The sequence below is a fragment of the Rattus norvegicus genome, chromosome 5, assembly GCF_036323735.1.
Source record: "Rattus norvegicus strain BN/NHsdMcwi chromosome 5, GRCr8, whole genome shotgun sequence".
NCBI classification, from domain to species: Eukaryota; Metazoa; Chordata; class Mammalia; order Rodentia; family Muridae; genus Rattus; species Rattus norvegicus.
In genome coordinates this window covers 124158617-124184975 of record NC_086023.1, presented here as the reverse complement: position 1 = coordinate 124184975, position 26359 = coordinate 124158617, and the positions used below count along the sequence as shown (strand labels likewise).

The window sequence follows — 26359 nt, the reverse complement described above, 5'->3', positions numbered from 1 at the left end:
GGCTATCTACAAAGGAGGATTTCAGAGACTCATCATTAGCCCTGTATGTGAAAGCTACATGGAAACTCATGTCTAGAGGCCACAGATGTGTAGCATATGGCAAGTGTTTGGCTTATGATAGAAATTTACACAGTCAGTCACAAATCTTCTGGAATGGTCCTTACTCTTTCAGGATTTAGCTCTCTAGATACTTCAAGGTCATTGCTACATACCCAAAGGCCTGGATGGATTTTGAGACATGGATCCTGCCCAAGAAAAAGTCTAGATTCAAGGCAGCTGAGAGAAACTGTCACAGCATTATAAAACTTGGATTTTTTTTCTTGCTTGAAAAAAAATTACATTAGTGTTCCTTGGAGTTCAAATGAAATGCATTCCCATGATAATACTCAGAGCTTAATGTTCATAACATTTCAGAATAAAAAAATCAGTTCTGTATTTACTTTGTGCTTATTAAACAGAAAAAAGATGAAGGAAGCAAACAGAGGAAAGACAACTAAGATTATTTCCAATTTTCTAAGCTATCCCTTCCACCTGGATGGTATGATAATGGCATAGCAGAGACGGGGCCTGCAAAGGCTCGCCAATGAGAATGGAAAAGTCACTTAGTTTTGTCATCTGAATGTTTTGTTAATAAGACAACAAACAACCACAGAAGCCAATGTCAGGGAAACTGATTCTGGGTTTCAATTGTCTTGAGCTGTTTTAGCTCTGCAGCTTCGCAGTGCCTAAGGACACCTTGAGAGGTCATTGGAAACCTGTGTCAATTTAAAAAACCCTTGTCTCAATTCTCTCTGAGAACGACGGAAGAGGAAATTTTATAACCCACCTCAAGAGCTTGTTCAGGTATTTGACAACCCTCACCTCAGGAAGATTGTCTCTTCGTGCTAACCTAAGTGATGATTTCTGCTGGAAAAAAAATAAGGTCATTTATGTAACCTCAGGGCAGATATCTTGGGGTTTATGTCTATAGAAGGAAGAAGGTAATATATAAGCAAGAGACAGTAAGATCACTCTGTCTTCAGAATTCAAAGCCCTTGTTGGCCCTTGTAAGATTTCTGCTCTTAAGCCAGTTTTTTTTCTTCCCTTAGTACCATTGCCCATAGAAAAATGGAGCCCTGGACTCAAGCCATGGTGGATCATCCACTGCCTAGGAACAAAAGGTAATCACCAGGAGGTAGTGTTACAGGCTACTCCCCTGTTTTTAAGTACAATTATATTCATAGATTTGCTCTTATTAAAAATACCTGAAATTTGAGGTCAGATTTGTAAGCAAGATCATTAATTTAATTTTTAAATGATAAATAAAAACAAATTGATGCAGAGTCTACACATCTAGGTAAGTCCAGTTCTATAGAGACCCATGTTGAATGAATACTCATCACTCAAGTTCAAAGAATCTGAGAAAGTAGACCGTGATTCTGACAGTAAAAGAAATCAACACAGAATGAGCCCTTGCCCCAGAGTCATAAGTAGTCATGGTATAAATGAGGTAATATTATGCATTTCTTTAGAGTAGCTACGATAGAATCACATGAACATAGTGAATATGACAAGGAGCAAATGAATGAACCAGCACACCGAAAAGGGAGGGTTAAAAGCCCAAAGCATCAAGGCCAAAAGAGTCTGCATAGGCTGCTTCCTCCCCCAGCTCCACATAGCCAGAACCCAGGGCTTTGGTAGACTAAGCAGGATCAATACCAGGAGAGATCTGATTTCTCAGGAAGGTACAGGGAGTGGGCTCAGCATGATTTCATTGTGGGCTTTTGGGGGAACAGCCTGCAACAACTGGCATGTGGTTGTGAGGTGGAAGGGATTCAGGGAGGCTAGGAACCTACTACAGCTAAACTTCTAAAGTTGTAGAAGGTTTCAGGAAAATGGAGCCCAGAAAAGAACATATCTATAAAACAATGTCATTGGTAGTATAGCTGTTTTGACCTGAAGACCTTCCTGGCACAAACCCAGGAGGAGAGAATAATAAAGTGGGAATTTTTAAATTGTAGCATTGTGCTTTTATTTTAAATACAAAAGCCTATTTATACAGTATGACCTATCAGTGGAAAGTGATAATTTAGGAAATTTAATAAAAATGTTAAACTACCCAGTTATTAGATACATTACTAAAAATAAAATGTTAGTGAAATACCAGAAAAGCAATCTCTTGTGAACTGGACATGTTTTTTTTTTTTTTTGGTGTGAACTTTGGTATGTATCTAGTTCAGGTGGACTTTTTGTTAACACAGAGGCAGGACCGACCACAGCCAATGAGAGATTTCCATGTGTCCTTTGACCTTGGAGGAAAATTGTTAGTGACTGAACATCTTGGAGGGATTTGCAAATTCAGTGACTGGGAGGCAGAGGCAGGTGGATGCCCCGAATAAGTTTACCAGTCCACCCAGGAATCCGGCACTAGGAAGAGACAGGCAGGCGAGGCTGTAGGAGGGCAGACTGCTATGGGGTCAAGAAGATAATGAAAGCTCAGAAAGACAGCAGGTCCCAGGTCCCAGCAAGAGGAGGCTTTCACAAGAGGCTGGGGAACTCCACTCTTCAATAGGAGCTGCAGTTCTATTTGTTTCAAATGTAGTAAATAGATTTTTTAATAACAATTTTAAACCAAATAGATTGCACTCAATTAAACAGCACTTCTTATTATGCTATATTAGATAAGACTAAAGATATGATCAAAATGGGAAAGGTTAGTAATGAGATTTTCCTTAAAGCAGATGGCAATTTCCCATAAATGTGTCTTATCTGTGTGTTCTACAGTTAAACATATTGTTGCCTGTACTCAGCTCAAAGCTGTGCATGAAGATATGTCAAGAGCTGGTTCCCAGCCAGGGTCTCTGTCTACTTTAATTGTGGCTGAAGCCAAAGAGCAGGTTTGAGAGTTTCAATTGTGTCTAGCACCTGCAGGGCTATGAGGAGAGGGGGGTGGAATAGCTGCCCCTTCTCCTGATTCAGCATTCTCAAGCTTCATCACACATCGGAACCCTCTGAGGTCTCGTCAAAACAGAGGGCAAAATTCTACCCCTAGGTCCAGATTAAGTGGGACAAGGGTAGAGTGTGATATATTGGAGGTATCAAAAGTCCACGGGTAATGTTGGTGATGCTGATCTTGTCCAGGATAACACTTTGAAAATCACTAGCCTAATATGCGGCAGAGATGCAGACAGTGAGGCCAGGCAGCAGAGAGTCAGACATGCTGAAGGGAGAATCCTGAACCTGGCAAGGTAGTTTGAATGAGCTCTGTGCTGAGGGAGGGGCAGTGAGGAAAATCTACGTGGCCTATCTATTTTCTCCACTGGCATTGTAAAACCTTTTAATAATCTCCCTTGCTCAGCCCAGCAACCTCTACTTTAAAGAAATGTCTGGCTATCACAATTCTAATAGTATGTGCCCAGAATAGGGTCCACTGACGAAAAGCCTGAAAAATAGATTCAATTACCCCTCTCTACCTCTGAACCTAACCAATGCCGTTAGAGGTAGAGGGACAGGCTACGCAAAACACACATACTTCTTTCTATGTACCTTGGAAGAGAAAGAACAGTTACAGAGAAGCTGACTTAACCTGGAAGGGACTTTACAATCTTTTGAAGATAATTACATCATGTAACCTTTGTCAATATTTTTAATGGACATATCAATTTGCCTTGTCAGCCCAGATGTCATGTTTCACAATCATCTACTGAGATAAGAATAGGAAATATTAAGTTAAGGTTGCAAGGATGCAACATCTTAAACTTTGGGGTAAATTTAGGCAGCTTGTATCAGTAGAAGATTTTAGGTTCAAGACCTGCCTCTTCAAAGAAGAAGACTGGTGGCATTGGACACATGGACTTCTTGGTCAGCTTAGTATGACCTGAAACAATGACCTTTTAGCATCTCAGGAATCTTATCTTTGAAATTTGGATAAGAATGTCATATGACGTCACAGTGTCATAGCACCTGCACCTGGCAGTGTGCTGAAAAGAATGCAGACTATAATCGTAGATTAGAAACTAGCTCCTTTAAGTCAGATTAGAGTTCACATCTAGACCGCCACTCTATTACAATTCCCTTGGCCAAGCTACTGCACCTTTCAAAGTCACATTGTGCTGAAATGGGGATAATGATATATATTCTTTTAGGATTCTGCCAAAGATCAAATAGAAACAAGTTTGCATACCCATTACTGGCATTAAGTCCTCAGCAAGTGAACTTAGATCTGCATATGTAAAATACACCCCTTAAAAGTCTTACCATCCTCATCTACCTAATTACAATAGACATCTTTGTAGGTTTTGAGGCAAAAGTATGGTAATGATTATGAAAGAAATTTCTGCTAACCATTTCAACAACTATTTATTGTCCATTTGTGCATCAACTAATACTTGAAAACAAGAAAGGTGTAAACCCCACCCTTTACTTTCCTGGAGGTCACTCTTACTTCTTGCAGTAGAGTGAAGTAGCGTGAATACTTTAATAAATGCACAATGGTAGGTAAAAGAAATATTTTAAAGACTACAAAACTACATACAGTGGAGATGTCTGGGAGAGGCAGGAGTACTATTTAATATAAGATGGCCAAAGAGAAAATAGTCAGCAAATGTCACTTCAAAAGACACCAGAAGGGCGTGGGGTAAAAATCATACATATGTCCAGGTGGAGGCATGGTCCGTGCAGTATACCTGGTGTCTTAGGGTTTTACTGTTGTGAACAGTTAACAAGACCAAGGCAACATTATAAAGGCAATATTTACTTTGGGCTGGTTTACAGGTTCAGAGGTTCAATCCATTATCATCAAGGTCGGAACATGACAGCACCCGTGCAGGCATGGTGTAGGCTGAGCTGAGAGTTCTACATCTTCATCTTAAGGCTGCTAGCAGAATACTGACTTCCAGGAAGCTAGAATGAGGGTTTTAAAGCTCACACCCACAGTGACACACCTACTCCAACAAGGCCACACCTACTCTGACAAGACCACACCTCCAAATTGTGCCAGTCCCTAGAAAAAGCATATTCAAACCATGATACCTGGGGTGGGACAGTGTTGAATATGTACATGGAACTAGGTATTTGGCTAGAGCACCTGAGGGGTGGTGAGAACAGGGATTTGTGGATCACATAAGAATTCATGTCCTCCCCCAAGTTCTATTTTATAACAGATTTAATTTTTTTTAAGTTTTTGTTTATGTGTATGTGTGCAAGTGTGTGTGCGTGTGTGTGTGTGTGTGTGTGTGTGTGTGTGGTACCTGAATGTGGTTACCCACAGAGACCAGAAGAGAGTGTTGTATCCCTGTAGCTGGGGTTTCAGGACAGCTGTTAGTTGCCTGAAATAGGTGCTGAGAACCAAAGGAGTCCTCTGAAAGAGCATGAATCTCTCTTAACCTCTGAGGTCCCTTTCCCAGATACTTATGCACAAGTCCCAACACCCAATATGATAGTTTTTAGAAATTATCCTTAGGAAAGTAATAAGGTTAAATGAGACAATAGGGTGGCATTATGAGTCCACAGAACTGGTGTCTAAGAAAATAATTGGATACCATAGCATGCTTATTCTCTTTCTCTTTGCAAAGAGGAAATGCCATCTATATGAGGACATAGTGAGGTGGCTTCTTGTTATAATTCAGCAATGAAGACATTTTGAACTTGTTTCTAGAATCATGATAAATGGACGCCTATGTGTTAAGCCTTCAGTCTAGACTATAATCGTTTAACAGCTTCCAAAGACAATGTAATTGTAGGATGATGTCATTATACAGGTGAAGGCAGGAACAGGATAGAATGAGGCCTGTTATTGGATGAAAAGGAAGAATGGGCAGGAGAAAAGTTTTAGGCAGGAGGAGACTGGAGGAGAGAGGGCAGCCGAGAGAACATGGCAGTGGATGTAATATTTCTCTCTGCACATCTACATGGTTATGATTATTCTTAAGGGATGGATGTGTACAGGGATTTGTATGTCTAGATGAGTAAATTATATCTTATCAGTTAGATCAGAGGTTATTGTGTTGTGTGTTCTTTCCTGTGGCAATTTGAGTTCAAGACAGTGTGTGGTGGCGGGACACTAGACGCGCCATGGAACTGGGATGTGTGTGTCTGGCATGGTGGCAACTTGCCTTGGGAAGTAGATAGGTAGAGAGATTGTTGCTGGGCTCAGAAAGTAGCCATTGACAGACTGAATACAGACACAGAGATGCCATGTGGCATGATGGTGCCAGCACTAATGCAGAATAAAAGAATTTTTTTTTAATTTTACCATAACATGTAATGTGCACATGAGGACTTCAAGATGGGTTTTAAGAGAGACCAGAAAATACCTTTGAAGGATCCCTTGATTTCATGTTTAAAATATGGGGCAAGGTTAAAATCTAAGCAATCATTGGTTATTATTATAATGCAGACAAGGCGTGAGGTAATGAGGCAATGGCAGAATTATGAGAAGTGGCTGGATCCTGAATGTCACATGATATAGAGCTGACACGGAGTGCCTGGGGAAGAGATGTATGGTGTGACAAGAAGACCATCACTAAAGGTTTCTGGCTGAGCACCTGGAAAACTGGGGTTGCCATTCACAAAGATGGGGGAAGTGGAGAGGATCGTCATAAGCTCAGGTTTAGATTTTTGAAACTTAATTTGCCAGAAGACATCCAGTAGAAATGCTTGAGGATGAAAGTGGAGTCCTGAGTTCAGCAAGGATGGTCAGAAAAATGTAGAACTCATTGGCATGTCAACAACAATTGTACAGGATAAGGAAATTTCCATGGACTAAAGAGCTGCCTCTCTGTAAGCGCATGAATAAATCTATTGAAATCTTTACATCTCTTCAACAGCCACTTTCTTTACAGTACTCCCACGTACAGTCTTTTCCCTCTTTCCTCTTTGTGCTTTACTAATAATACACTTTGCCATTTTAAATTGAGAGAGAGGAGACACCATCTGTCAACATTTGCATATATTTTACTCTTTCCATAGCATATTACAGGGCTATCCCATTTGCCAAATCTATTGATAGACACGCTTACCAGATATTCTACACTTCACTATGTGTTGGGTACTGTGTTAACAACCAGGAAAACAATAGAAAAGATGTATTTCCCAGTTTCAGAGAGCCATGGATAATGATGGAGACACATGCATGTAAATGGAGTCATGGCATCCTAGCCAAAAGGGCCTAATCCAGTTTTTAAAATTGGATATTTTTTTATTTACATTTCAAATGTTATCCCCTTTCCCAGTTTCCCATCCATAAACCCCCTATCCCATCTCCCCTCCCCCTTCTTGTATGAGGGTGTTCCCCTACCCAACCACCCACCCCTTCCTGCCTCCCCGCCCTGACACTCCCCTAAACTGGGGCTTCTAACCTTGGCAGGACCAAGGAGCCTTCACATTTTTTAGGGAATAAATGCCATCTCATTCTAAGAGGTGGGGTAATGTTGGATGAGGTGTGCAGAGACAGAGAGATCCAACCCTGAGTGAAAGAGCATCTTAATCTGTCAGTGAACTATAGGACAGGGTGATTAATTGGTTAACAGGGTATAAACGATTCACAAAGGTATAATGCTGGGACCAAGATAGGGGCCTTGGTATACATAGTTCTTCAAAGTCATCATAAAGGAAAGAGTGAATTTTTATTTTGGTAAGGTAATTGGGTTGAAGAAAACAACTAATGATCTTGTTAGAGGAGATATTTTAAGTTAGTGTCACAAACTGTGATGATTTGAATGAAAATGGTCCCCACAGGCCCTCAGGGAGTGGTGCTATTAGGAGGTCTGACTTTGTTGAAATAGGTGTGTCCTTGTTAGAGGAAGTGTGTCACTGGGATTAGGTTTTGAGGTTTCAGATGCTAAGCCAGGCCCAGGATCATTCTCTCTTCCTTCTGCCTGCAGTTCTAAATGTAGAATTCTCAGTTTCTTCTCCAGCACCAGGTCAACCTGCATGCCCCACGCTTCCTGACATGATGACAATGGACTAAACCTTTGGCCATTAAGTCAGACACAATTAAATATTTCTCTTTCTAAGATATCAGTAGCATAGTAATCTTACCATCTTACCAAAAGCGATCTACAGATTTAACACAATTCCCATCAAAATTTCAACACAATTCTTTACAAATCTTGAAAGAACAATGGTTTTTCATGTGGAAAAACAGAAAACCTAGGATAGCTAACTAAAACAATACTATACAATAAGAGAACTTCTGGAAGTTTAGCCATCTCTGGTTTCAAGATCAATTGTAATAAAACCCACATAGTATTGGTATAGAAACAGGTTGATCAATGAAACATAATTGAAGACTCAAAAACTAACCCACTCACCTATGGACACTTGATTTTGGACAAAGAAGCCAAATCCATACATAGAGAAAAGGTAGCATATTGAGCAAATGTTGCTATTCTAAACTGGATGTCTGCATGCAGAAGAATGCAAATAGATCCACATTTTGCACCCTACACAAAACTGTTAAAAACAAAGACAACATGAAATTCACAGGCAAATCGATTCTATATCATCCTGAGTGATGTTACCCAGGCCCAGAAAGACATGCATGATATATACTCGCTTATAAGTGGATATTAGCCATAAACTACAGGATAACCATGCTACATTCCACAGACCCAAAGATGCTAAGTAATAATGAGGCCTTAAGGGAAGGTGCTTGAATTTTACGTAGAAGGGGAAATAAAATAGCCATCAGAGCTGGATACAGAGTGGGAACTGGGTGGGAGAGAGAATGGGAATGGGGAATGAGGTAAGAATCAGGTGGGGGTAGGGGTAGGGTAGGGGAGAGAGGGCTGAGAGAAAGAATGGAAGTTGTAGGGGTTGGGGGCATCTCTGGGATGAGCTAGAGACCTAGGACAAACAAGGCTCCTGGGAGTCTATGGGGGTGGCCCTAGTTGAGACTCCTAGCAGAAGGGGATGTGGAGCCTGAAGTGGCCACTTCTTGTAGCCAGGTAGGACTTCCAGTGGAAGGACCAGAACACCAACCAAACCACAAAGCCTTGGACCTAAAACTTATTCTGCCTACAAGAAGTTCAGGAATGAATATGGAACTGAGATTGAGGGAGTGGCCAAACAATGACTGGTCAAACTTGAGACCCATCCCATAGGAAAGAACCAACCCCTGATACCAGTAATGATATGCTGCTATACTTGCAGACAGGAGCTTAGTATAACTGTCTTCTGAGCTGCTTCACCCAGCAGTGGATATTAACAAATGCAGAGACCCACAGTCAAACATCAGGCAGAGCTAAAGGAACCTTGCAGAAGAGTTGGGGAAAGGATTGGGGGAAATAGAGGATTAGGGATACCACAGAAGACCTATTGAGTCAACCAACCTGGGCCATGGGGATTCACAGAGCCTGAACCACCAAGCAAAGAGCATGCATGGGCTAGACCTAGGAGATATATATATATATATATATATATATATATATATATATATATATATATATGTAGCAGATGTGCAGCTTGGTCTTCATGTGGGTCCCCTAATAGTTGGAGGGGGCTGTTTTTGACTCTTGCTTGCCTTTGAATTCCTTTCCCCTAGCTGGGCTGCCTTGTCTGGCCTCAGTAGGAAAGGATTTGCCTAGTCTGGCTGATGTGCCAGGCATGATTGGTATCCATGGGAGGATCTCTCCTTCTAGGAAGGGAAGGGGAGGATGGGGAGAGGGGGTTTGAGGGTAGAACTGGGAGGAGAGGCTGCAATTGGGATGTAAAGTGAATAAATTAATAAATTCTCAAGAAAGGAGAGAGAAGGAGAGAGGGAAGGAGGGAGGGAGGGAGGGAGGGAGGAGGAGGAGGAGGAGGAGGAGGAGGAGGAGAGAGAGAGAGAGAGAGAGAGAGAGAGAGAGAGAGAGAGAGAGAGAAACAAAGTCTAGAAATGAAGATGGGTCAACCTTCATCAATAGCCCACTTATTTAATAGGTTATTATCTAGTCACTTAGAATACTTACTGTTGAGGTATTTGGAAGATTGATAAATGCTTATAAGGGAAACAAAACAGAGCTTATATTCACATGCCCATCTAATGAATCTCAGAAAATGGAACATGGTAAAAACACAATCTAAATGCTGAGTGAAATTCATCCAAATGAATGGTCATGGTTATTTTCTGTCTTGTGTCTAATTTCTCAGCACAGTGTCCTATGTATTATTTTAAAATAGAATGAATAAATACACACTCCAAAAGGACCTTATAAAATCATGTTTTGTTCCTTTTTCATTAATAAAAATCAATCATGTGTGATATCTTCATTTGAGTTAAAGATCAATGCTTACAGATATTTCTTTTTAGAAAGTGTGCATGGTAGTTATTGCTCGGTGAGAATCACCGGATTGCATAGTCGGGGCGGTGGAGAAGTCTGCCTTCTGAGGTTGCATGCAGGCCATCCTGCTGCCACCTGATGCTCTATGGCTGATGCACAGACTGTCCTGCTCCTGGTGCCACTTGGGGGAGGGGCTCCAGTGCAAATGTTGTCATCCTCAAAGCTCATCTGAGCATTGACTTGGGCTCAGCGATCGGCAGAGCTGTCCTGCCCTTCTCTCACTTACTCATCCATAGGATCAGAGAGGGCTGTAGTCCTGAGGTGCTTGTGCACTGATTGGCACAAGCACTTGAGGAAGGAACTTGAAGGGCAGGCAGGAGGTGTTTACTCAGAAGAAGAGGCAGAAGGGACACTCAAGAAAGAAAAATGGTGGGAAAGACTGAGCTATACTCAGGAAACAGACACCAGTTACCCAGTGTGCCTAGAAAATAAATTCAGAGATGTGTGTGTGTGTGTGTGTGTGTGTGTGTGTGTGTGTGTGTGTGTGTGTGTGTGTATGCGCGCACACGCATGAATGCATGCACGAGAGCACGTGTGTGTTGAAGTTAGGGATGACAAGATAATTCTATAGAGATGCTTGGAAAGTTAGTCAGAACTTTAAAGTCTCTTAAGGAACACTTTCAGTTCCAGCAGGCAAAGGGAAGCCATAGGAACCCTGAAGCAGAGGAGAAGCCTCTGTCTGAGATTTATGAGGATGTTGGACGGCACGTGAAGGAGATCTGGAAGTGGCATGATGAGAGGAAAAGCTCCTAAGAGGCCCTTCAGAAAGTCATCTTCTTTGTAACTAAGGCAAGTTTACTAGTTAATTTAATGCTGAATCATACTCTGGACTCTATATTGTGCCAACACTGGGAGCTTTACAAAGGGGTACAGGCAAGTCCCCTGACCCTTTGGATCTTATGTTGTAATGCGTTGGGAGACAAAAGGAAGTGTTTGAGTCTACTTCAGAAAGGGGATCTGCAGACATCACATACAGGTGTTTCCTGTAGTGTTATCAGGACAGAACACAGTCTCGCAGAACTGCACAGGCCACTTGCCTATAATTGCAGACTCCACCTTTCTAATTTTAGCAAATACACAGGACCCATAACTATTGTGATACACAGACTTTCTGGGAATGGATGATCTCCTTGATATGCACCATTTTCAGCTCCTGTTCTGTGTAAGTTCTACCCCAGGCATCAGTAGACAGTGTGCAGAAGCATGGAAAAGGAGAAAGAAAAAGCTATGGGCAGAAGAGGCAATACAGAATCACGTCTCATAAACCAGAGACATAGTTCTATACAATTTATTATATAATGTAAGTTACTTCTCCACTGAAAGACTTGCATTCTCCAAAAGGGAGCTGAGATTTACCCTCTTTGACATTCTTTAGCATCCCAAGATGGCCTGATTGAAGAGAATACATCAAATGGTGTAGTTTAGCTCTATTAGTGTTTCATATCTGACTGTATTATAGTAAGTTACATTTCAGAACCATTTATTTGTTACCAAGTACTCTCACATAGATGGTGAAATAGCCTCTTAATCCCCATTACTCCCATGTTTACAAGGCTAAGTGAGCAGGGGCAGGCTGACCTATGAAGCTGATACACCCAGTTAAGAAGTGTCAAAAGGAGCCTAAAGTCAGGCTTTTATCGTCAAAACTCTTTCCACTCCAAAGGCCCCCTACCATCACTGCTAGCCTAGGTCCCTGTTCCAATCAATCCATGTGCAGGACGGAAGGAAGACAGTATCAGCGAGTTAAATTCCCTCAGCATGAAAGGCTCACTCACAGGGAAGAGTGGCTACATCCTCTTCATCCTAATCTGTGAGCTCCCTGGGAACATTACCTCCAGTGGGAAACGCTGGACTAGTGTCCCCAGCTAAGAGGCATTGATAAATAAGGACACCAACATTAGTGCAACACTGGCCCCAGGCTAAACACAGGAGGTGGGTGGAGAGGATAATAGGGGGCTGCAAAGTATGGGACCAGGGTGAGGAGGCTGGTTCCTTGTTGAAGAGTAACCTTCTGTGTTCCTTGTTCACTGAACTTGTGATGTTTCTCCCTTTACCTACCATGATCTCGTAGTTGATTTCCACTAAGCTGGATGCTCATGGATAAATTCCCAAGTCCATCCCTTTAACTTTCCCAATAACTTTCTTCTCCTGGTTCAGGCCACTGAGCATACTCTTGGTCTGACTTCTCTACCCTGCGTTCAGACACACTCTCTGCCTCTCACTACTAACAACTGAATCTCCTGTCAGTGTTCTCAACATTTTCTTTCACTCTTTATCTTCTTTTCCAGAAATCTTCAGAGAGTACTTACCCAAGGACAAGAGTCCTTGTGTATTCTGGTTAGCTTATTTTTAGAGCATGGGGGTACTCAGTGCTCTAAAAGAAAAAAGTTCTCAGATCTAGTCATTGCAAATGAAGATGCAAAAAAAAAAAAAGTCTGCAGACCTTCATGTCAGCATTTGGTGAGAATAGAAAAAGCTAGAGGTTTAAAAACCTGCAGCACACACACCTCAGAATGGTACAAGTAATATATAACTTGACAAGGAGGATCCTTAAAGGAATTTAGCAACTGAACTTGTGAGAATACACATTTTGTTTAGTAAGATGAACACATACTGAGGTGTGTGGCATGTAAAGTGTAAGAATTCTCTTTTCATCTTGGAAGTTTATTAAAAATCTATTGAGCAGCCTAGGATCTGCAGAATGGGAGAGCAAGTGAAAGCAAAATGATTTGACATCAAAAATAAAAAATATGGCCATAAATCCAACTTTAGCTTTAGAAGAAATACCAAAATATTAGGCAGAGCAGAAATCCCAAACTTGATAGAGGTGGGGTTTGGAATATTTAAGGCAATCATGGAAATTTTAATCTAGAAGTTGTTTTCTTTGTACTTGAAAAAGTTGATCAAAGTATATTTATCAATGGACTTTTGTTTGTACTAGAAAAGAAATGACGGTATTTATTAAAATCACAAAGAAAGTGAAGGAAAATCAAGCAAATATAATATGAAGAAGAATTTTGGAGTCTGTGGGGATTAGAGCTGAGGAATCTCCAATCTGAGAACATTAAAATCTATGAAAGTTCGAGTTCCTTATAAAAGACAGAATACTTTTTCATATATCCTATACGATCTTTACTCATGCTCCACCTATTACTCCATGCTCTATATTATTTATGATAACTGAAACAAAGTCAATTATTTATAATACGGTACTTAGTTACAAAAAAGCAGGAAAAGTCTGATTATGTCGAATACAGATGAAACTTTTTTTCAAGTATTTTCAGTATGCAGTAGACTAACTGCACAGTTTGCAACAGCCGTGGATGTGAAAAACCAGCCGCACCATATTAAGCGGCTTCACAAAGAAGCCACAGGTTAGAGAGATGGTCAATGATTAAGGGCACTAACTGCTCTTGCAGAGGACCAAGTTTGATTTCAAGTACCTATATGATGTCTCACGTGTGTCTGTAACTCCAGCTTCAGGGGTTCAATATCTTCTTCTGGCTCCTGAGGGCAAGAGGCATGTACTTGGTGCATATACACATAATCAGGTAAAATACCCATACACATAAAAAATTTTATAAGAAGCCTCTTGTTCCACAGGGAATATACACATTTCTATAGGGGAGGATTGCTAGGACTCTTTAAATACTAGAAGCTTATTTGCTAGGCTGTGGGTGTTTACTTTGGCATTGCTTGCCCAAGTAACATCGGTCATATGCCAACCAGAGGCCATAGAACACTTCCTTATGCTTCTGGTGGCTCTCTGAGATGTGTAGTCCTTTACATAGTTCTCCCTTCTGCTTTACCATCACGCTCAGCCTCCTAGGGTCTAAAGTTACCATATATACAGTCTCCCCTCTCACCCCAATCTTCTCTTATCAGTCCTTGGTGTCTCCTGTATCAAATTCATTTTTCCAAAACACTAAAAATAGAAGTCCTCATGTTACAACTCCATCCGTTGCCTGGAGATAACATTCAGCTCTTCATATATGGGCAAGACCTCCTGCAGTTCTGCCAATTTAATCTTGTCTGTGGCTTCCTTCATTTTGAATGGGATACCTTTGGGAAGTGAGGTGTTACAAGCATCAGCGTGTTACATCATTAGTGGAGGGTAATTCATCTGGGCATTCGTTTTCCGTTTCGTTTTGTCCTAGATGCTGACATATTATCTACATAGTGTAGACTTCTCTCTTGAGAGTCTTTATGATTCAACAACACATGCACCTAACACCAAAGATTTCATGAGGACCTACTGTGGGCCAGAAATTGTATATGTTACTTATTTGAGAAAAGAGTGGCGATGAGGCAGCTATTTTTAACTCTTGGTTGTTGTTCAATGATAAATGCATGCAGAGAAATGAGATGAAACATGGCCAAGAAAGCAGTGTCAACTGTAGCCTGAACCTCTCCATATCTTTGTCTAGGAGCCATGCAACTGCTAATGACTGAGATTTTCCCCAGGTGTGTGTGTGTGTGTGTGTGTGTGTGTGTGTGTGTGTGGTCCCAATAGGTTGTTCACATCACACTGCAAGGAAATTCAAGTTACCTCTTCTGCTTATCTGAGAAGACAGCCATTCTCTTAGAGAGACTACCTCTGCAGTTCTTTCTGGAAGGCTCCACTGATAATACATTTAATTGCAAACCTCAGTTGTGCCACTTTTTAAGTCTCTTCATTGTAGCGTACCATAGAGTTCCTATTTTGTAGACAGCTTTATGATGGGTTCATTTGTCATGACTATTTTTATGCTTTTTTGTTCTGGTTGCATCAGTTCACGGGAGAGAATCTTGTGCACTCATCTTTACATACAGAGCCATTTATAAAGGAATTACTATGCATTCAATTACTTCAACTATTTTAAGAAAGACTTTAGGAAAAATTGACTACAATAGACACTGAATAGTGCAAGAATTTGAGCTACTACCGATTCAGGGTATTTATTTAAGGAAGTATAAGTTTCTGTTAAACTGCCCAACTTCAAAATATAGTAGGAAGAAATAGTTGAAACACCAGTATAATTTTGTATAAAAATAGTCAATGAGGCCAAAGAAACAGAATAGCAAACATGGAAAAAAATAACTATGTGATGTTCTACACCATTGTTGAGTAAAAGATAGTTTCCTCTATAAATGGTACCTGGTGAACTAGATGCCTACCTGCAGAAAAATGATACTTGATCCCAATTTCTTACTATATACACGTATCTACTAAAACAGATTAAAATCATATATTTAAGACCAAAGTCCAAAACTTGTAGAAGGAAATATAGGATAAATACTTCATTCCACTGATATGGTCAACTTTAATTTGTTCTTTTATTTTTGATATTATGATATAATACAATACATATTTCTCCCTTCTCTTTCCTCCATCACTACTTTTCCCCCATAAGACCCAGAAGCACAAGTAACAAAACAAACAAGAAAATAGTTTTAATTAAACTAAAAAAAGGTTTTGTGCAAAAAGAAAAATTAATTAAGAAACAATAGAAAACAGGAGAAAATATTTATAAACTATGCATATGACAGGAAAATAGTATTAGAATACATAATGATACCAAAAACTTCAGTAGAAAACAACAGCAGAAACTTCCCTGAAAACTGCGCAAAGGGCTTGAATCGAAACATCAGACAAAAGAAGATATACAGGGTTAGGGTGTGGCTCTCAGTTGGCAAAGTACTTTCCTACTGTGCACCAAGTCCTGGCCTCAGTTACTTTGTAAGGCATAAGCTGGGTATGATGGCACATACTAATAAGCCTTGCACTCTGGATTTAGAGGCAGGAGGCCCAAAGTCCAGGGCCATCCTTAGCTACATAGTAAATCAATTCAAGCCCAGCCTGAGCTACAGAAGATCCCACTTGAACAACACTGATGATACACATACTACATACTAAACACACACACACACACACACACACACACACACACACACAAACCCATTCAAAATATTTAATGTTATGAATCATAGGTAAATATAAATAAAGTGGGAGTGTTGAATGTTATCACCAGAAAGACAATAAGCAGTTGATGCTGGAATGGATGTAGAGAAATGGAACCTTGTATGCTGTCTGTAAGAATGTGTATTGATAACCCATTAAATAAAATAGTATGGTGGTTTCCCAGACAATTAAAACTAGGATTACACAGGAACCCAGCATTCCCACTACTTATTTATCTAAGGGAAAGACACCCAGATTCCTCATGTGTTTACTGTGATTGTTCCCAATAGCCAATATAAACAATCAAAATAAGTGTTCACAATAGATCATTACAGAAATTATGATATATACATAGAATAAGTTACCATGAAACCATGATACCCTATCATTTGCAGCAACATGGATTGACCCAGAGGACATCACATGAAGGAAATAAGTCAGTCATAGGAAGAAATGCTACAGGATCTCATCCATTTGTGGAATCTAAAGAAACTGATCTCATCAAAGTTCAGAGCAGAAGGGTGGCTACCAGAGGGCAGGGAGCGAAGAGGGAGAGGATGACAGGAGACACTGTTCAATAGTTCCAACTGGGGCTATGTGGACGAGTGAGTGCTGCTGGCCCGTGGCCAGCATGATTACAGTTCACATGCGTATAGTGGTTCTGTCAAAGTTACTAGAAAGGCTGATTCTGAATGCTCCTATCACAAGGAAATGAAAACATTCAAAATTATGGTTATACTATATACCTTGATTTAATTACTATACAATGTGTATATTATAGTATCACAGTGTGCCCCATATGCATTTGTAATTACGTTCCTGTAAAAATCAAAATAGCTTTAATAAAAATACTGTCCTGATTTGCTACTCTTAGGAATTCTAAAGTTCAACTTTCTTTTGATAGTATTGGGCACTGAACATACAGAGTCATACATGTCTAGGTAAGCACTATGTCACTGAGTAGACCCTCAGGCTTCTGGCTACTTTCCATTTTGAGACAGGGTCACACTGAGTTGTTCACACTGGTCTTGAACTCACTCTGTAGCCCAAGCATGTCTTAATCCAGGGTCATCCTGCATCATCTTCTCAAGCAGCTGAGTAGCTGGGATTACAGGCCTGTGTCACTAGGCCTAGCCAAGCTCACCGTTTAGTGAGAGTCAGCATTCCTATAAGTCAAACATGAACTTCTCCAAGCCCGCACAGATAGACTGGTGTCAGGAGGGTCTCTAGCACTTAGAGCTGTTCAGTCTGAGACTGGGCAGGTCAGCTCTGAGTGTGCCCATTTCACACCTGAGGTCCTTTTAGGCTAAATGAGCAGATGTATTCAGCACTCTGGAGAGAAAGGTTCAATACCCATCTGAGTCTGGTTCTGCGATTTCTCCTGTTCCACCCCAACCCTGTGCCCTGTAAACACCCAGATTCTAGGCATTTTCTGCAAAAGATGCAGGAAATTTGAGAACAGTCTTGTGACAGGGAATAGCAGAAAGGCTTCAGTGCTATCATATCTAACAGGTTAATTTATTAAGAGATTTATCCTAGGGTCTACCTGGTAGGAGACAGAAAGACTATAATTGAATGACAGGGAGCAGGACAGTCAAAAGTCTTAAAAAGATTTAGTACGGAGAAGGGAAAATGATAAGGAGAAAGTGGGGGGTTATCTTAGTCTGAAACAAAAATCTTCAGATTAAAAACTTAATTCTTACTTGCAATAACATAGAAGCATGGTGGTCTGCTCTATTAAACAGACAGTTCCCCATTATGATAGTTCATGACTATCTGTATCACTGATGGGTATATCAGAGACACAAAACCAAAATACTAGATCAGTTATATATTATTTGTTTTTGTATGTCTAGATGCCTGTGTGTATACACATATGCACATGTGTGCGCGGCACGCATGCACCACACACACACACACACACACACACACACACACACAAATACATATGGATGTTCGAGTGATTGGCTCTGCTTTTTGCACACATGAACATTAAATATATGTAAGTATATATTTAATGGATGCATATGCATTATTTACTTAGTCAGTTGTGGGAACAGGTTAAGCCCTGTGGCATCACATCTTGCACTAGAGTGCTAGAGCTTGAAGTCTGCTCTGAAAGTCACTGTGAGAGGAGATGGCTACAATGGAGAGATCAGAAGCAGCAGAGAACCCTGGAGAATGAGCAGAAGCCTCCGAGAACTTATTGGAATCTTCGTGTTGGTTGCTTCTCAGCTTACTGGGATGGGTGACGTGTAGAAGCCAGAGCCTCTGGTTAAGACGTTAGGTACAGAGAGCCCATTTGGGTATTGAGCACCCTCTAAGGGCTCATGTCCTATGCTTGCTCGAAAAGGTAGGGCTAGTGAGAGGTGGTGAAATCTTTAAGGGGTAAGGTTTAATGAGATGTTAGTTCAGTAGGAGAAAGGCCCTGAAGGTGCTTGTGGGACCATGGCCTCTCGCTCCTCGTTTTTGCTTCTGGGGAATCAAACAAACATCTTTGCTCCACCACGCTCCTCTCATGATCTCATGATCTCATGATCTCATGATCGCAGGTCCAGGGTAACACAGCTGACCAACCATGCTGCAAGGCAAACCTTCTTCTTAAGAAAGTTGTTTATTTTAGGTACAAACTGACTGGATGACATGTGGAAGGAGACCAGGGAGATGGGAGGGAACAGGGAAATGAAGAGCAGCTGCAGGTCCCATTGCTGCTCCAGGATGAGCTCTGGCCAGCTCTGGCCAGCAGAGGTTTGGAGCAAAGGGGCTGGAGTTCTCCTCTATCTCCAAAACTCCCATGATTCTGTGGTCACACGCTAGAGATGGTGTTCCACGAAGCATTCTTCAGTCTAGCCATGCTGGCATAGTACAAAGCTACCACACTATTAAGGAAGGACACTGTACCTGGGAAATGGTTGACTCCCAGCTCAAAAATCTGATTGGTCAGTATCTCAGTTACTCCGGCGAAAGAGAACATTCAGAACACTCACACATCAGCTCCTTTCTAAGATCAGCTATAACATACGAAAACGTCTCCACAGCATCGTTTTTAGCAATCAATATATTTGCATTTAAAAGGTTTATAATAGGAAAGCATTATTATAAGCAACAATAAGAGCTAACATTAGAAATTAAGAGTACATAATGTGCCAGACCCCTTCACATTCATTCTCTTGTTGGATTCTTCCAAGGGTCCTGAATGGAAAGTGTCTGTCTCCTGAGTTTGGTTTGTATAAAAGTTGAATTTCAAAGATCTTGGTTTGCTCAGTATCAGATAGCTTTTATGGGCTACAGCAGATATTCAAATCTCAGATACTCAGTTTCAGAAGCCAACCCCATCACCACCATCAAACATAAGAGATAAAGGGAACTGCCACGTTGTTAAGAATCCTCTTTAAACTTCTACAGCTGAGCTGCCTGGTATCCAGGATTTCCCATTTCCTTTTAAGTTGGCAAATGTGTGACTCTATGTCAAGAAAGAGGAAACACAGAGGTACAGAGGGAGTCTGAGAAAATAAAAAGAAGCAGGAGGTAAATAGGAGGTGCGAAAGGGGGTCGATTGAAGAAGGGGGGAAGAAAAGAAAAGGCAGGATAGCAGGGAAAATAGTTCCTGTCTTGGGAAGGAAGGAGAGAGGTTTAGGAGCACTTTCTTCTCTTACAGAGGACCCAAATTCAGTTAATAACGTTCATGTCAGACGACTCACAAGCACCTGCATCTCCAGTTCTAGAGTATCTGACACCCTCTTCTGGCCTCCATAGGCACTGCATGAACACATGTAGGACATTCACTAGACACACACACACACACACACACACACACACACACCACACACACACCACACACACACCATACACACACGCAGACACACCACACACAGACACACCACACACACACACCACACACACACACCACACACACACCACACACACACACACAAACACACCACACATACACACACATATTCACACACATACTACACACAAACACACCACACACCACACACACACCACACACACACCACACGCACACACACAAACACACCACACATACACACACATATTCACACACATACTACACACAAACACACCACACACCACACACATACCACACACCATACCACACACACAGAAGTACACCACACCATACATACACACACACACTCACACACACCACACACACCACACACCACACACACACACTCACACATTTACATACTCTCACACACACACCACACACACACCACACACACACACAAACACACTACACATACACACACATATTCACACACATACTACACACAAACACACCACACACCACACACACAAACACACCATACCACACACACAGAAATACACCACACCATACATACACACACACACTCACACACTCACACACACCACACACCACACACACCACACACCACACACACAAACACACCATACCACACACACAGAAGTACACCACACCATACATACACACACACTCCACCACACACCACACACCACACACCACACACACACACTCACACATTTACATACTCTCACACACACACACACCACACACACACACAAACACAGTACACATACACACACATATTCACACACATACTACACACAAACACACCACACACCACACACACAAACACACCATACCACACACACAGAAATACACCACACCATACATACACACACACACTCACACACTCACACACACCACACACCACACACACCACACACCACACACACAAACACACCATACCACACACACAGAAATACACCACACCATACATACACACACACACTCCACCACACACCACACACCACACACCACACACACACACTCACACATTTACATACTCTCTCACACACACACACACACACCACACACACACAAACACAGTACACATACACACACATATTCACACACATACTACACACAAACACACCACACACCACACACACAAACACACCATACCACACACACAGAAATACACCACACCATACATACACACATACACACACACACTCACACACCACACACACCACACACCACACACACACACTCACACACCACACACACCACACACCACACACACACACTCACACATTTACATACTCTCACACACACACACACACACACACACCACACACACACACAAACACACTACACATACACACATATTCACACACATACTACACACAAACACACCACACACCACACACACACCACACACCATACCACACACAGAGAAATACACCACACCATACATACACACACACACACTCACACACACCACACACACCACACACCACACACACACACACTCACACATTTACATACTCTCTCTCACACACACACACACACACACACACACGTAAATTGCAATAAATCTTAACATACATTCTTTGCCTTGATACTAGTTCCTTCCCTAAGCGTAATGGCTCACCTCTGATGTCTGTAAATGAAGATACAATCTGATTGGTCAATATCTTAGCCAGCCCACCAAAGGAGGTATTCAAATTAACATGATAAATTAAGTCAACAGATCGTTTGAGACAATGGAAGACTTTCAACGGTAACTAGCAAAAAACTTAAAATAACACCAAGGAATTGGAACGATGGCTTAAGTCATCGTTCATTATGTATCTGGGCTTCCCAGGGTCCTACCACGGCAGCAAATAGGTCAGACAGCAATCCACTATGGAGGCCACTGACCATCACTGAGTACATGCTGGTGTACAAAGCTTCAGTGAGTGATGGGACTTTGTGTTTGTGGCCCATTGCTGCTGTGAGCAGGTGGCCTTCTGTAGAATGTCTGTTTTGACTCCTTCTCATCCAGCACAAGGTTACTCAGCCTCCAGGGTCTAGCTCAAATCCCACCCTCTCTCTCAGCATGCTTCCAAGTATTGCTCTCCTAGACTTGGTCTCATCCGTTGTAGTGAGTTGTTTACCTTGCTGCCCTTTGAGTGGACAAATTGTATCCACAGCTTTTCTTCTTTTACCTTATTGTTTTACAAGTACCTGGGGGAACCCTGAAAGGCTTAGAGACCAGTGCACTGGTGTCTCCTTTGCATATCCTCATGCTGGTGACTAAGCCTGGATTTCCTTCCTTTCAAATGATCCTCAATGCTCTCCTATCCTCTCCAGTCCTACAGATTTCACTCAATGGCCATCTCTTCCCAGGAGCAAGCAACCTTTGAAACAAGTCCTCCACCTTCTTTGGGGAAACCTGACTTCATAGCAGTGCTTCTTCCCACCCAGGACATATCTCTACTTCATAGGCATAGCTTGCAGAAGCTGGAGAAGTAGTGCTATCCAGGTTTGCTCCTGGGTATAGATGCAATCCCCTTCAGAGCCATGCTTCATACAAACCTTAAAAATGTCCTCAGAGCAACCTCTGCTCCAGCTGCCTTTGCTTGACTTCCCACCATCCCTAACTAACTAAACCAATAGAGCACTGCCAAATCCCAGGAAGGAACACAGACCACTGGGTTGCCTCAATGTTTAAAAGCTTTAAAATAGGACAATAAGGACACCACATGTGTGTGATATATCCATCCCTCACCGCTATTTTGGGATATATTGATCTTCTCTGAAATCACAGAAGATAGATATTATTCTTCTCACTTTATAAGTGACCCAATGGAAGCTGGGAGAGATAGGATGACACATGGGGGCCACATCCACTTAGTGGCAAAGTTTAAAATTATCCTTTGACTTTCTGAGTGCAGGCACGGCCCACCACTGCAAAACCTCTATTCGGTCTGTGCTTACTGATGCTAAACCCTGAGGTCATTATACAGATATTTTTTTCAACTTCTGTCTATAGTGTCAAAGCTTCTGAGAGATTTATAAGATAAGCAATCTAGAAGAGATGGCCGTATCTACAAACGACTGCTCTCAGCTCCATCTTCCTTAGAAAACCTTAATTTGTCTTTCCAAATTCACCTTACCTCAGAGAGGTAAGGATGCTCTGAGGATGAAAATGCAACAATAAAAGATCAAATTCAGGCCAGTTTTGGGTGGTCACCTCTTTTGCCCACTGTGGTGAATTACAGGCTTCTTTCACATCTGGCAGCTGCAGGGCTGTAAGCTCATCTGAGTACCGTGGACAGCCTACAGGGTGAGAATTCTCTGGCTACAACAGCATTTCTCATTTAACTGTTCTCATTAGAGAAGGCTGGGGCACAAGTCAGCTGAACATGTCAATAAGTCATGAAGGATGCACAAAAATTGACAGCCAAGGAATACCAGCCCCCTCCTTCTTGGCTAAAGAAACTAGACTGAAAAGGCTCTCAGCCTCTCACTGGGTCACTTAAATGACTAGTGGCATTTGAGTCCCTTAGAGTAATTAATTTTTTCTGTCTTCAGCAGCTCCTCATATTTTTAATGATTTTTTTCTCCACAAGTCTCACATGCTTTGGCCTCCTAGTTCCCTCTCTAGTCCCTTGTTCCCCAAGGTCCCATAGCAAATAGCTCCTGCTTGTATTTGCCTTGCAAACTCACATAAACTGGAAATGATAAATACATCATCTAGGCTTTTTAAAGGACCATTGTTTAATTTTCTATGCTTGTCTGGCTGGGAAAAGATGAATATTACCTTGTGGAGAATAAGACTTCTATTCCAGCTAAGGGGGAGTAGTTGGGGGTGGTAATCTATGGCAGAAAAGCAACACTCTGCTCATGCTAATAGGCAGAAGAGCTAATTAAAAGTGTTGGATGGGACATCCATCCACCAGTCTGTGATTCATTCAGCACTATCCCCAGTAAACAAGAAATAGATATTAGAATGGATGCTTCTAATTTGTCAAAGGAATGGGCGTTTTCGATTGTACCTTCCTGGCTCCGGCATGAAGTACGTAATTTAGTGTTGCCATCATTTAAAAGTTTAGGAACTCAAAATAATAGTACTTGTCTCTTCAGCTCATAAATCCCCAAGTCTGTTACTTAGGTAGAAACATTTATCTTACCTATGGTTTAGCTTTATTGTCTACCATCAAGAATGCTTTCTTCCCTTGGTAAATGTATGGAAATGGCTGGCATGGGAGAAAAGACAGCAAACATTGTTGTTTGTAAGGCCAGCCTGAGAGGATCTGTCACAAAACCTAATACATGCAGATAGGGGAAATCTAGGGTTCCTGATGGTATTTGCTAGGTACTTAAAGAAAACAAAAAGAAGAATTGAAACAATTCCAGTAAAAACAAATTGGACCAGAAGAAAGCCACTTTTTACAACGTCCAAAGACTCCATCAGTTCCCTAACCAGTTTTAAGCACAACAACAACACACACACAAGGCGTTGTCAGTTCATGAGAAACCCAGGCACATTTGTGGGCAACCTTCCCGAAGAAAACGATTTTCCTTCTACCAGAAGGACCCACCCAGACTCAAATATTTACCTTTGCCTTGTGCAAGAGTCTTTCATTCATGAAGACGTAGAGCCTTGGTTCACCACCATGTCTTACTGAATGCTGAAAAACAAATAAACATGATAATAAAATTGCTAGGCGTGAATTATTCAATGATGCCTCTCCCCCCACCCTAATACCTACCAGCCTCCTTTGACACATAGGCCCCAAGAGTTCAAACAATAATAAAATAAAAATGCTACTACCACTGTCAGCAACTCCAGCCCACGAACAATCATTGCTAAGTGTTGGGAGAAATAACATGCATGCAGAGGCACGGTCAGGATGTGTATGTCTCTTTCTGCAGCTCATGACCACACCCTTTCATCTGTAACTCAACCTGGTTACTTACCGTCTGGATCTGTTTTTAAGGGAAGCAGTTTTAAATATAGGTGCATGTTTACATACAGAAATGTTTAGCATCGTTATTAGTAAGAAAGAGTCATTGGAAGCATGATGTCATGAGTGTTGGTATTTCTTCAAGGGACGGTATTGTGCATTTTTAAAAGTAAGATTAGAAAATAAAAAGATACAGGAAATATGCTTAGTATGGTAAAAGAAAAATTACCGATGAAGTTTGAGTTCACTTGTGGAGAAGTATAAAGTATAACAGTGGGTACCTTTGTAGCATAATTTTAAATTTTCTCTTATTTCTTTATATTTTCCAAAGTTCCTACTAAGATCTTATATTTTCATCTAGACAGAAATAAACAGTTTCATCTCTAGCATCACAATTTTCGTGCCTCTTCCCCCATACCTCCTTATTTCGCTGGGGATTCCCTATTCTGTGATTCCCTGGAGATCAGCATTCTGAAGGTGTCACCTGGCCCTGGGTTACCCATTTTCCTCCCTGCCTCCTTGTAGTCATGGGCCGCCCTGATGAAGTTGTCATTCACTACCTTTGCTTCCCATGAACCTAAACCAGAGACTGAGCTGTCACTCAATCAACCTTTGCTGCATAAAGAAAAGACCGAGTGAGCGATTGAATATACAATTCATCAATGGAAAACTGTTCAGTCGAAATAATCGTGATAATCAAGAAAGCTTCCACTGGATTCCTGCACGAGGACACCAAGCAGAAAACAGCGGGCTTTCACAGACAACAGTGAGACTGAAGGAGGGGGAGTCTGTAGTTAAAAATAACAAAGCCCCAAGGTAAAGGACTACACAGCCTAGTGATCTTTCAGTATATTCCAAGACCCAGAATCTCTTTAAGGCAAGATAATGTACTTAGTAATACTCCATTACAACAATTCTGTTCCCTTACATACTTGTGGTTACAAGTACATAAACAAGGTAGGTCTTTTTTTTTAATAGTTCTCATCAGCTATGGTTGGTTGACTTCCTGCCCAGAGGAATAGATTATAACGGTGTTTTATTGAAATTCAATTGAATCTATTCATAAAACTACTGAAAGATACACAGGGTTTTAATTTGTGTTTATATTTCTCAGGAGGAAGAACCAGTATTTTGGGTAAGCTTGGGCAAATGATTGGGGCCTTTATTATTTGTTTGTTTGTTTGTTTGTTTTGCATCTTGACTGCAGTTTGCCCTCCCTCTTTTTCTTCCCAGTCCCTCCCCCCACCTTCTGTCCCATACATTTTCTCTCTATTTCTCTTCAGAGAAGAGGCAGACTCCCATGGATAGCAACCAGCCCTGGCATATCAAGTTGAAGTGAGACTAAGCACCTCCTCTTCTATTAAGGCTGGAC

At 41.4% G+C, this 26359-nt stretch overlaps 1 protein-coding gene across 8 annotated transcripts in view; it reads right to left on the bottom strand.

Moving 5' to 3' along the window:
- The window catches only part of Dab1 (DAB adaptor protein 1), a 1121076-nt gene that overhangs the window by 557610 nt on the left and 537107 nt on the right, over nt 1-26359 (bottom strand). For all 8 annotated transcript variants that reach the window (XM_039109333.2, XM_039109335.2, XM_017593175.3 and 5 more), the window contains exon 3: nt 24640-24711. The gene's annotated coding sequence lies outside the window, so the exon portion shown is untranslated. The remainder of the gene's footprint in view (nt 1-24639; nt 24712-26359) is intronic.